Source organism: Hyla sarda, chromosome 1 (assembly GCF_029499605.1).
Source record: "Hyla sarda isolate aHylSar1 chromosome 1, aHylSar1.hap1, whole genome shotgun sequence".
In the NCBI taxonomy this organism is placed as follows: Eukaryota; Metazoa; Chordata; class Amphibia; order Anura; family Hylidae; genus Hyla; species Hyla sarda.
Window position 1 is genome coordinate 262,809,419 of NC_079189.1, and position 13,605 is coordinate 262,823,023.

A 13,605-nucleotide genomic window follows, 5' to 3' on the forward strand; every position below is an offset into this window, starting at 1 on the left:
TAATATTGCTGTTGTGCAGAACTTTAACAATACAGTAGTGAAGAGGGTGCCAAAAACACACCCCTTGATGTTGTGCATGGAATACAACACCCTCAAGTATCTTACAGGAGGCCTTTTGGCCCAATGCTAATGGGATGCTGTCTGATGTCTCTCTTGCATGAAAACCTACAGGGCCCTAAATGAATATACAGATGCAAAGTGAAAATCAATAAAATCTTTATTCACAATCCATGTGCTGAGTAAAAAATAATAAACATATAAAATTAGTGTTACGCCGAGCGCTCCGGGTCCCCGCTCCTCCCCGGAGCGCTCGCTTCACTCTCCCCGCTGCAGCGCTCCGGTCACATCCTCTGACCCGGGGCGCTGCGATTCCGCTGCCAGCCGGGATGCGATTCGCGATGCGGGTAGCGCCCGCTCGCGATGCGCACCCCGGCTCCCGTACCTGACTCGCTCTCCGTCTGTTCTGTCCCGGCGCGCGCGGCCCCGCTCCCTAGGGCGCGCGCGCGCCGGGTCTCTGCGATTTAAAGGGCCACTGCGCCGCTGATTGGCGCAGTGGTTCCAACTAGTGTGTTCACCTGTGCACTTCCCTATATCACCTCACTTCCCCTGCACTCCCTTGCCGGATCTTGTTGCCATTGTGCCAGTGAAAGCGTTCCTTGTGTGTTCCTAGCCTGTGTTCCAGACCTTCTGCCGTTGCCCCTGACTACGATCCTTGCTGCCTGCCCCGACCTTCTGCTACGTCCGACCTTGCTTCTGCCTACTCCCTTGTACCGCGCCTATCTTCAGCAGCCAGAGAGGTGAGCCGTTGCTAGTGGATACGACCTGGTCACTACCGCCGCAGCAAGACCATCCCGCTTTGCGGCGGGCTCTGGTGAATACCAGTAGTGGCTTAGAACCGGTCCACTAGCACGGTCCACGCCAATCCCTCTCTGGCACAGAGGATCCACTACCTGCCAGCCGGCATCGTGACAGTAGATCCGGCCATGGATCCCGCTGAAGTTCCTCTGCCAGTTGTCGCTGACCTCACCACGGTGGTCGCCCAGCAGTCACAACAGATAGCGCAACAAGGCCAACAGCTGTCTCAACTGACCGTTATGCTACAACAGTTACTACCACAGCTTCAGCAGTCATCTCCTCCGCCAGCTCCTGCACCTCCTCCGCAGCGAGTGGCCGCTCCTGGGCTACGCCTATCCTTGCCGGATAAATTTGATGGGGACTCTAAGTTTTGCCGTGGCTTTCTTTCCCAATGTTCCCTGCATCTGGAGATGATGTCGGACCTGTTTCCCACTGAAAGGTCTAAGGTGGCTTTCGTAGTCAGCCTTCTGTCCGGAAAAGCCCTGTCATGGGCCACACCGCTCTGGGACCGCAATGACCCCGTCACTGCCTCTGTACACTCCTTCTTCTCGGAAATCCGAAGTGTCTTTGAGGAACCTGCCCGAGCCTCTTCTGCTGAGACTGCCCTGTTGAACCTGGTCCAGGGTAATTCTTCCGTTGGCGAGTATGCCGTACAATTCCGTACTCTTGCTTCAGAATTGTCCTGGAATAATGAGGCCCTCTGCGCGACCTTCAAAAAAGGCCTATCCAGCAACATTAAAGATGTTCTGGCCGCACGAGAAATTCCTGCTAATCTACATGAACTTATTCACCTAGCCACTCGCATTGACATGCGTTTTTCCGAAAGGCGTCAGGAACTCCGCCAAGATATGGACTCTGTTCGCACGAGGCGTTTCTTCTCCTCGGCTCCTCTCTCCTCTGGTCCCCTGCAATCTGTTCCTGTGCCTCCCGCCGTGGAGGCTATGCAGGTCGACCGGTCTCGCCTGACACCTCAAGAGAGGACACGACGCCGTATGGAGAACCTCTGCCTGTACTGTGCTAGTACCGAACACTTCCTGAGGGATTGTCCTATCCGTCCTCCCCGCCTGGAAAGACGTACGCTGACTCCGCACAAAGGTGAGACAGTCCTTGATGTCTACTCTGCTTCTCCACGTCTTACTGTGCCTGTGCGGATGTCTGCCTCTGCCTTCTCCTTCTCTACTGTGGCCTTCTTGGACTCTGGATCTGCAGGAAATTTTATTTTGGCCTCTCTCGTCAATAGGTTCAACATCCCGGTGACCAGTCTCGCCAGACCCCTCTACATCAATTGTGTAAATAATGAAAGATTGGACTGTACCATACGTTTCCGCACGGAGCCCCTTCTTATGAGCATCGGATCTCATCACGAGAGGATTGAACTTTTGGTCCTCCCCAATTGCACCTCGGAAATTCTCCTTGGACTTCCCTGGCTTCAACTTCATTCCCCAACCCTGGATTGGTCCACTGGGGAGATCAAGAGTTGGGGGTCCTCTTGTTCCAAGAACTGTCTAAAACCGGTTCCCAGTAACCCTTGCCGTAACTCTGTGGTTCCTCCAGTAACCGGTCTCCCTAAGGCCTATATGGATTTCGCGGATGTTTTCTGCAAAAAACAAGCTGAGACTCTACCTCCTCACAGGCCTTATGATTGTCCTATCGACCTCCTCCCGGGTACTACTCCACCCCGGGGCAGAATTTATCCTCTCTCTGCCCCAGAGACTCTTGCCATGTCTGAATACGTCCAGGAGAATCTAAAAAAGGGCTTTATCCGTAAATCCTCCTCTCCTGCCGGAGCCGGATTTTTCTTTGTGTCCAAAAAAGATGGCTCCCTACGTCCTTGCATTGACTACCGCGGTCTTAATAAAATCACGGTTAAGAACCGCTACCCCTTACCCCTCATCTCTGAACTCTTTGATCGCCTCCAAGGTGCCCACATCTTTACTAAATTGGACTTAAGAGGCGCCTATAACCTCATCCGCATCAGAGAGGGGGATGAGTGGAAAACGGCATTTAACACCAGAGATGGACACTTTGAGTATCTGGTCATGCCCTTTGGCCTGTGCAACGCCCCTGCCGTCTTCCAAGACTTTGTCAATGAAATTTTTCGTGATCTGTTATACTCCTGTGTTGTTGTATATCTGGACGATATCCTAATTTTTTCTGCCAATCTAGAAGAACACCGCCAGCATGTCCGTATGGTTCTTCAGAGACTTCGTGACAATCAACTCTATGCCAAAATTGAGAAATGTCTGTTTGAATGCCAATCTCTTCCTTTTCTAGGATATTTGGTCTCTGGCCAGGGACTACAGATGGATCCAGACAAACTCTCTGCCGTCTTAGATTGGCCACGCCCCTCCGGACTCCGTGCTATCCAACGCTTTTTGGGGTTCGCCAATTATTACAGGCAATTTATTCCACATTTTTCTACCATTGTGGCTCCTATCGTGGCTTTAACCAAAAAAAATGCTGATCCCAAGTCCTGGCCTCCTCAAGCAGAAGACGCCTTTAAACGACTCAAGTCTGCCTTTTCTTCGGCTCCCGTCCTCTCCAGACCTGACCCTTCCAAACCCTTCCTATTGGAGGTTGATGCCTCCTCAGTGGGAGCTGGAGCTGTTCTTCTACAAAAAAATTCTTCCGGGCATGCTGTCACTTGTGGTTTTTTCTCTAGGACCTTCTCTCCAGCGGAGAGGAACTACTCCATCGGGGATCGAGAGCTTCTAGCCATTAAATTAGCACTTGAGGAATGGAGGCATCTGCTGGAGGGATCAAGTTTTCCTGTTATTATCTACACCGACCACAAGAACCTCTCCTACCTCCAGTCTGCCCAACGGCTGAATCCTCGCCAGGCCCGGTGGTCTCTGTTCTTTGCCCAATTTAATTTTGAGATTCACTTTCGTCCTGCCGATAAGAACATTAGGGCCGATGCTCTCTCTCGTTCCTCGGATGCCTCAGAAGTTGAACTCTCTCCGCAACACATCATTCCACCTGACTGCCTGATCTCCACTTCTCCTGCCTCCATCAGGCAGACTCCTCCAGGAAAGACCTTTGTTTCTCCACGCCAACGCCTCGGAATCCTCAAATGGGGTCACTCCTCCCATCTCGCAGGTCATGCGGGCATCAAGAAATCTGTGCAACTCATCTCCCGCTTCTATTGGTGGCCGACTCTGGAGACGGATGTTGTGGACTTTGTGCGAGCCTGCACTATCTGTGCCCGGGATAAGACTCCTCGCCAGAAGCCCGCTGGTTTTCTTCATCCTCTGCCTGTCCCCGAACAGCCTTGGTCTCTGATTGGTATGGATTTTATTACTGATTTACCCCCTTCCCGTGGCAACACTGTTATTTGGGTGGTCGTTGATCGATTCTCCAAAATGGCACATTTCATCCCTCTTCCTGGTCTTCCTTCTGCGCCTCAGTTGGCTAAACAATTTTTTGTACACATTTTTCGTCTTCACGGGTTGCCTACGCAGATTGTCTCGGATAGAGGCGTCCAATTCGTGTCTAAATTCTGGAGGGCTCTCTGTAAACAACTCAAGATTAAATTAAATTTTTCTTCTGCATATCATCCCCAGTCCAATGGACAAGTAGAAAGAATTAACCAGATCTTGGGTGATTATTTGCGACATTTTGTTTCCTCCCGCCAGGATGACTGGGCAGATCTCCTCCCATGGGCCGAATTCTCGTATAACTTCAGGGTCTCTGAATCTTCCTCCAAATCCCCATTTTTCGTGGTGTACGGCCGTCACCCTCTTCCCCCCCTCCCTACTCCCTTGCCCTCTGGTCTGCCCGCTGTGGATGAAATTTCTCGTGACCTTTCCATCATATGGAGAGAGACCCAAAATTCTCTCTTACAGGCTTCATCACGCATGAAGAAGTTCGCGGATAAGAAAAGAAGAGCTCCTCCCGTTTTTTCCCCTGGAGACAAGGTATGGCTCTCCGCTAAATATGTCCGCTTCCGTGTCCCTAGCTACAAGTTGGGACCACGCTATCTTGGTCCTTTCAAAATTTTGTGTCAAATTAATCCTGTCTCTTATAAACTTCTTCTTCCTCCTTCTCTTCGTATCCCTAATGCCTTTCACGTCTCTCTTCTCAAACCACTCATCCTCAACCGTTTTTCTCCCAAATCTGTTCCTCCCACTCCTGTTTCCGGCTCCTCGGACATCTTCTCTGTCAAAGAGATCTTAGCTTCCAAAAAGGTCAGAGGGAAAACTTTTTTTTTAGTGGACTGGGAGGGTTGTGGTCCTGAAGAGAGATCCTGGGAACCTGAGGACAACATCCTAGAGAAAAGTCTGCTCCTCAGGTTCTCAGGCTCTAAGAAGAGGGGGAGACCCAAGGGGGGGGGTACTGTTACGCCGAGCGCTCCGGGTCCCCACTCCTCCCCGGAGCGCTCGCTTCACTCTCCCCGCTGCAGCGCTCCGGTCACATCCTCTGACCCGGGGCGCTGCGATTCCGCTGCCAGCCGGGATGCGATTCGCGATGCGGGTAGCGCCTGCTCGCGATGCGCACCCCGGCTCCCGTACCTGACTCGCTCTCCGTCTGTTCTGTCCCGGCGCGCGCGGCCCCGCTCCCTAGGGCGCACGCGCGCCGGGTCTCTGCGATTTAAAGGGCCACTGCGCCGCTGATTGGCGCAGTGGTTCCAACTAGTGTGTTCACCTGTGCACTTCCCTATATCACCTCACTTCCCCTGCACTCCCTTGCCGGATCTTGTTGCCATTGTGCCAGTGAAAGCGTTCCTTGTGTGTTCCTAGCCTGTGTTCCAGACCTTCTGCCGTTGCCCCTGACTACGATCCTTGCTGCCTGCCCCGACCTTCTGCTACGTCCGACCTTGCTTCTGCCTACTCCCTTGTACCGCGCCTATCTTCAGCAGCCAGAGAGGTGAGCCGTTGCTAGTGGATACGACCTGGTCACTACCGCCGCAGCAAGACCATCCCGCTTTGCGGCGGGCTCTGGTGAATACCAGTAGTGGCTTAGAACCGGTCCACTAGCACGGTCCACGCCAATCCCTCTCTGGCACAGAGGATCCACTACCTGCCAGCCGGCATCGTGACAATTAGGATGAAGAATAGTAGGATGAAAAACAGGTTGGGCAGCTGTGAGTGTATCACAGAATAACATATATTTAAAATATAGGTTTAAACTATAGGTAAAAAAGCATAAGGTCAGGACTTGGGCCACCAAGCCTACAAGCTATCCTCTAGCTTAATTCCTTAACGTGCTCAAAAAACATAAAGGGATCACTTAAAGGGGAACTCCACCCCTAGACATCATATCCTCTATGAAAAGGATAGGGGATAAGATGTCAGATCGCGAGGGTCCAGCCGCTGGGGACCCCCGGGATCTCGGCTGCAGCACCCTGCTTTCATTACTGCACAGAGCAAACTCGCTCCGTGCGTAATGACCGGTGATACAGGGGCCGGAGCATCATTATGTCATGGCTCCGCCCCACGTGACATCACGGCATGCCCCCTTAATGCAAGTCTATGGGGGTGGGCGTGATGGCTGTCATGCCCCCTCCCGTAGACTTGTATTGAGGGGGCGGGCCATGACGTCACAAGGAGGTGGAGCCGTGATGTAACAATGCTCCGGCCCCTATATTTCCCGTCATTAAGCACAGAGCGAGTTTTCTCTGTGCAATAATGAAAGAGGGGTGCTGCAGCCAAGATCTCGGGAGTCCCAAGCGGTGGGACCCCGTGATCTGACATCTTATCCCCTATCCTTTGATAGGGGATAAGATGTCTAGCGGTGGAGTACCCCATTAAACAACACAATTTAACTCCAAGTCAATCACACTGTCCACTCAGGAAGCAATGACAATCAATTTCACATGCTGTTGTGCAAATGGAACAGACAGCAGGTGGAAATTATAGGAAAATAGCAAGACACCCCCAATAAAGGAGTGGTTCTGCAGGTGGTGACCACAGACCACTTCTCAGTTCCAATGCTTCCTGGCTGATGTTTTTGGTCACTTTTGAATGCTGGCGGTGCTTTCACTCTAGTGGTAGCATGAGACAAAGTCAACAACCCACACAAGTGGCTCAGGTAGTGCAGCTCATCCAGGATGGCACATCAATGTGAGCTGTGGCAAGAAGGTTTGCTGTGTCTTAAAGCATGGTGTCCAGAGCATGAAGGCACTACCAGTAGACAGGCCAGTACATCAGGAGACATGGGGGAAGCTGTAGGAGGGCAACATCCCAGCAGCAGGACTGTTACCTCCGCCTTTGTGCAAGGAGGAGCAGGAGGAGAACTGCTAAAGCCCTGCAAAATGACCTCCAGCAGGCCACAAATGTGCATGTGACCACTCAAACGGTCAGAAACAGACTCCATGAGGGTGGTATGAGGGCCTGACGTCCACAGGTGGGGGTTGTGCTTACAGCCCAACACTGTGCAGGATGTTTGGCATTTGCCAGAGAACACCAAGATTGGCAAATTCGCCACTGGCGCCCTGTCCTCTTCACATATGAAAGCAGGTTCACAATGAGCACTTGTTACAGACGTGACAGAGTCTGGAGATGCCGTGGAGAACGTTCTGCTGCCTGAAACATCCTCCAGCATGACCGGTTTGGCAGTGGGTCAGTAATGGTGTGGGGTGGCATTTCTTTGGGGGGCCGCACAGCCCTCCATTTGCTTGCCAGAGACTGCCATTAGGTACCGAGATGAGATCCTCAGACCCCTTGGGAGACCATATGCTGGTGCGGTTGGCCCTGGGTTCTTCCTAATGCAAAACAATGCAAGACCTCATGTGGCTGGAATGTGTCAGAAGTTCCTGCAAGAGGAAGGCATTGATGCTATGGACTGGCCCGCCCGTTCCCCAGAGCTGAATCCGATTGAGTACATCTGGGACATCATGTCTCGCTCCATCCACCAATGCCACGTTGCACCACAGACTGTCCAGGAGTTGACAGATGCTTAATCCAGGTATGGGAGGACATCCCTCAGGAGACTATCTGCCACCTCATCAGGAGCATGCCCAGGTATTTTAGGGAGGTCATACAGGCACGTGGAGGCCACACACACTACTGAGCTTCCTTTTGACTTGTTTTAAGGACATTACATCAAAGTTGGATCAGCCTGTAGTGTGATTTTCCATTTTGATTGTGTGACTCCATATGCAGGCCTCCATGGGTTGATAAATTTCATTTCCATTGATCATTTTTGTGTGATTTTGTTGTCAGCACATTCAACTATGTAAAGATGAAAGTATTTCATACGATTAGTTCATTCATTCATATTTAGGATGGGTTATCTTAGTGTTTCCTTTATTTTTTTGAGCAGTGTACATGTATGTCACGTGTATGTCTCCTTAGGGACATTAGTGAGCATTTATAAGCTAAGCCCACTTCAAAGCTGATGATAAATGACTGCTATCAGCAGCCAAATCTCACCAATAATGCCAGACAATGGTAATTATGCCATTGTTCGGCATTACTTTTTGAGACACCATGGTCAAAGTCGATCTTGGCATGTAAAAGCAGCAAAATTTGCTTGCCGGGCCTTTAGGGAAACTCACCAGAACCACCATGGCGAAATTGCAGAGTTCAATTCATTCAGTTGGCCAGAGTTCAATAAGTCAAATCAGTGCTCAAAAAATTCAGGCAGCCTCGGCAGGCTGTATAACTGGTAGACATGTGCAATTTGTTCCATAACAAATCATTTTTGTATGGAAAATTCAGTTTTTCGTAAATTTGAATCCAACTGAAGCAACAAACCAAATTTATGTATATATTCACTCAGATACAATAATTCAAATAGACAATATGAAATAAGAAAAATGAAAATCTGAATGATGCAAAAGACTAATATGACAAAACTGAAAACTGTCTAATAACGAATACATTCAGTAGGAGGCAGGGCAGATCTGGTGACAGTAAAAGAGAAGTTTGGGGGAGATTTACCGAAACATGTGCAGAAAAAAAGGGAGCATTTTTCCATAGCAACCAATCATTGCTTTTTTCATACAAAAAAATGGGCAACAGCTTCACTTTTCCTCTGGACAGGCTTTGATCAATCTCCCCCTAAACCTTACCGAAAGAATGCAGTTACGAATGCCGTATTGGTCCAAAATGATAATTTCACTACAGAATAATTAATATTTAGGATAATGAATGAGGTTGAAAAATGAAGGTGACAGAACAAAAATGTGCAACAAGAAAGTAAACTTAACAAAACTTTTCTGTAGTGTGAATAATGAAAAGTTCAAAATGCCAAATGAGGTAAAAGAATTAAACAACAGAACGAAAAAATGCACTTAATGAAACTAAACAAACAGAACCAAATTTTTCAATTGTGCACATGTCTAATAAGTGGAGGGACCAGAACACTAATTAATACTGAGCCATTTTTTTAAATAAAGTGTGAAGAGGCTCCTCCTCTATTAAAAGTTTTAATCACTCCGCCTTTTCCCATTTTTCTAATAAAATAATGTAAAAAAAAAAACATAAACATATTTGGTATTGCTGTGTGTGGAAATGTCCAAACTATTACAATCAAGTACATACGAAGAGATCAGAATGCACTCACCCGGAGTCGATTGCCGTCACCAGGGGGTCCCAATCCGGGTGACCATCAATCCGCAAGGAGCATCGCAGGAGAGAGCTGTAGCATGTGGGGGAGTTCTCAGAGTCTGAGAACTCCCCCACACGCTACAGCTCTCTCCTGCGATGCTCCTTGCGGATTGATGGTGACCCGGATTGGGACCCCCTGGTGACGGCAATCGACTCCGGGTGAGTGCATTCTGATCTTTTCGTATGTACTTGTATGTATTGCCTCGTATCTGCTACAGAAGAGCACCAGCCTTGTCTTCACACATAGTCAGTCGATCCTCGTGCTGGCCCACGCTAAGGTGGAACTATAGTATTGGACGATATTAACTATTGTGTCCGAGATACAGCTACATGGTAGGACTGCAACATACCTAGCGGTGCCGGTGGTTTCATTTCTTTGTATATTTATACAAACTATTACAATGTTTATGAAACCGCATAGTGAATTGGGTAAACATAAAAAAAATTACAGATTTTTCGTCACTTCATACACCAGAAAAAAATGAATAAAAGAAGATCAAGAAGTTCCATGAAAACAAAAACTGTACCAATAAAAACTACAGATCACGGCACAAAAAATTTGCCCCTCATGCAGAAAAATAAGTTATAGGGATCTGAAAAGGACAATTTTAAACATACTAATTTTCTTACAAAAAGTTATTTTTTTTAAACCTAGGAAAAGTAAAACAAAACTATACTGTATATAAATTGTTCTAATCACATGGAACTGTAGAAAAAAGAGAAGCCAGGGGGAGAGAAGCGGCGCCTACAGCCAGGGGGAGAGAAGGGGCAGCGGCACCCATTGCCGGCGCCGCTGCCCCGTTGCCGCCCCCCATCCCCGGTGGCATAATTACCTGGGTCGGGTCCGCGCTGCTGCAGGCCTCCGGCGCGTGTCCCCTACGTCGTTGCTATGCACGGCGCACTGACGTCATGCGCCGCGCAGCACATAGCAACGACGCCGGGGACGCGCGCCGGAGGCCTGCAGCAACGCGGACCCGACCCAGGTAATTATGCCAACGGGGATGGGGGGAGGCAACGGGGCAGCGGCGCCGGCAATGGGTGCCGCTGCCCTTTCTCTCCCCCTGGCTGTCGGCGCCGCTTCTCTCCCCCTGGCTTTCGGCCCCGGCAATGGGGCGCCGGCACCGATAGTCAGGGGGACAGAACGGGCAGCGGCGCCGATAGCCAGCGGGAGAGAAGGGCCGGCAGCAGCGCTCTAGACCCCAGGAAAGGCAGGGGGAGAGAAGCGGGCAGCGACGGCCTCCCTCCCCCTGCCTTTCCTGGGGGTGTATCGGCGTATAACACGCACATAGACTTTAGGCTAAAAATTTTTGCCTAAAAAGTGCGTGTTATACTTTACACAGTTTCAGAAATGCACACCATCAAAATAATGTGATTACAATTTAATATGAGAAAGGAAAGGGTTCCTAGTATTATATGCATACCTCTCAATACCTGGAATCTTAGACTATATGCAAAATATAAATGAAAACACAGAAAAGCTTTGCTTCCTTTTATTCTTTTCTATTTATTTAATAATTGCAATTTTTTCACCAATATATAAATGTCTTGAGACCTTTGTTGTCATCCTTTAGTGTCAAATCAAGTCCAACTCAATTTGACCTAAAACATTGGCTATAAATGTATTACGTTATTTGTATGTTACTAATATATTTGCTCTTATTTGATAAATTGCAGAGAACAAAAGAAAACAAAGTTTTCCTGTACTTGTAAGGGAACACACACTTAAAATACAGACCAGTCTGCATACATCATATTATAGAGTAGAATGTGCTGAGCAGATTGATATATAGTGTTGGGGGAGGGAAAGTTCCAGGATAATTTAGTAGGCAAGTGGGTGGTAAAATACCTATGTGTTACATGATGCTTTGCCGTAATGTGAAGTTTGGTCACTTATCCTATTATCTGGTGTTGTTATAAGTGAAGTCTGGCAAACAGTGTGTTAGGAATCACGGCAGGTGGACAGCAGGTGGTGGATCCTCTGGGCCTGTGTGGAAGGAGACTTGAGCCATGCCAGGGAGCGGGGTCTAAGGGGCCACTGGTTTTCACCAGAGCCCGCCGCTAAGCGGGATGGTCTTGCTGCGGCAGGTTGCTACCCCTGGCACGACTCGTCCACACAGGTAGCTGGGGGGTGACGTGGCACTGACAGCAACTGGCAGAATGTGGCTGGCAGGACGTGGCGGGATGGCAGAAGAACAGGGCTGAAACACAGGTACAGGATATGGCGGAACTAGGAACAGATACACAGACTCTAGGAAATATGACTTTACTAAGGCTAGTGTCAGGATCCGGACTGGTATGTAGTGAGGACACTGGTGGTGGATCCTCTGTGTCAGTGGGGTGATGACGTGGGCCGTACCAGGGGAACGGAGTCTAATGGGTTACTGGTTTTCACCAGAGCCCGCCGCAAAGCGGGATGGACTTGCAGCGGCAGGTAACCCCCAGGTCGTTCCACCCGATAGCGACTCAACCCCAGCTGACAGCTGAGACAGGCGCGGTACACAGGGACAAGGCAAGAGCAAGGTCGGACGTAGCAGAAGGTCAGGGCAGGCAGCAAGAGTCGTAGTCAAGGGGAACAGCAGAAGGTCTGGGTACACAGGCTTGGGAACACACTAAACGCTTTCACAGGGCACAAGGCAACAAGCTCCGGCGAGGACAGGAAGGGGAAGTGGGTTTATATACAATTGGCGCAGGTGCAGGTACTGATTGGGCCAGGCACCAATCAATGGTGCACTGGCCCTTTAAATCTCAGAGAGCCGGCGCGCACCCTAGAGAGCGGGGTTGCGCATGCTGGGACTGAGCAGACAGAGGACGGGGCAGGTGAGGAGATTGGGATGCGACCCCCGGGCGGGCGCGTCCCGCTACGCGGATCGCATCCCCGCCGGTGACACTGGTGCAGCGCTTCCGGTCGGCGGGTCTGACCAGGGCACTGCACAGAGACGAACGCCGCAAGCTCTCCGGGGAGGAGCAGGGACCCAGGGCGCTCGGCGTAACCTTAGGTCTCTCCCTCTTTTTGGAGCCCAGGAACCTATGGATGAGTTCCTTGTCGAGGATATTATCCTCGGGTTCCCAAGACCTCTCTTCGGGGCTACAATTCTCCCAGTCAACGAGAATTTTTTTTTTTACCTCTGACTACCTTGGAGGCGAGGATTTCATTTACCGTGAAGACATCAGAGGAGCCAGAGACAGGAGCAGGAGCGGTGACCTTGGGGGGGAAAGCGGTTAAGAACGAGAGGTTTGAGAAGGGAAACATGAAAAGAGTTAGGAATACGAAGGGAAGGAGGAAGAAGAAGTTTGTAGGAGACAGGATTGATTTGACTCTTGATTTTAAATGGTCCAAGGTAGCGTGGACCCAGCTTGTAGCTAGGAACACGAAAGCAAATATATTTGGCAGAGAGCCACACTTTGTCACCAGGAGCGAAGACAGGAGGAGTTCTCCTCTTCTTATCTGCATTATTCTTCTTTTGAGTCTCCTTCCAGATAACAGAGAAGTCCCGGGTAACTTCATCTACAGCAGGCAGTCCAGAAGAAGTGGGAATGGGGAGGGGGGGGGCAGAGGGTGACGGCCGTACACCACAAAGAATGGGGATTTGGCAGAGGATTCCGAATTTTTGAAATTGTACGAGAATTCAGCCCAGGGCAGAAGGTCGACCCAATCGTCTTGGCGGGAGGAGACAAAATGTCGCAAATAGTCCCCAAGAATCTGGTTTACTCTCTCTACTTGTCCATTGGATTGGGGGTGATAGGAGGACGAGAAATTTAATTTGATTTTTAATTGGTTACAGAGAGCTCTCCAAAATTTCGACACAAATTGAACACCTCTATCCGAGACGATATGCATGGGAAGCCCGTGAAGGTGAAAAATATGCAGAAAAAATTGCTTCGCCAACTGTGGCGCAGAAGGAAGACCTGGAAGTGGAATGAAGTGGGCCATTTTGGAGAAACAATAAACGACCACCCAGATGACGGTGTTGCCATGGGATACGGGCAGATCAGTAATAAAATCCATGGCAATTTGGGACCATCGTTGCTCAGGGACGGGTAAAGGAAGGAGGAGTCCAGCAGGCCTCTGGCGAGGGGTTTTATCCCGGGCACAAATAGTACAGGCCCGAACGAAATCAGTAATGTCACACTCTAGTGTAGGCCACCAATACAAACGGGAAATGAGCTGGATGGACTTTTTAATGCCAGCATGGCCAGC

General features: G+C 49.8%; 1 protein-coding gene across 1 annotated transcript in view; it reads left to right on the forward strand.

Moving 5' to 3' along the window:
• Positions 1 to 13,605, forward strand: part of LOC130368083 (excitatory amino acid transporter 5-like) — a 247,682-nt gene that overhangs the window by 116,250 nt on the left and 117,827 nt on the right. The gene's annotated exons all lie outside the window — the stretch shown is intronic.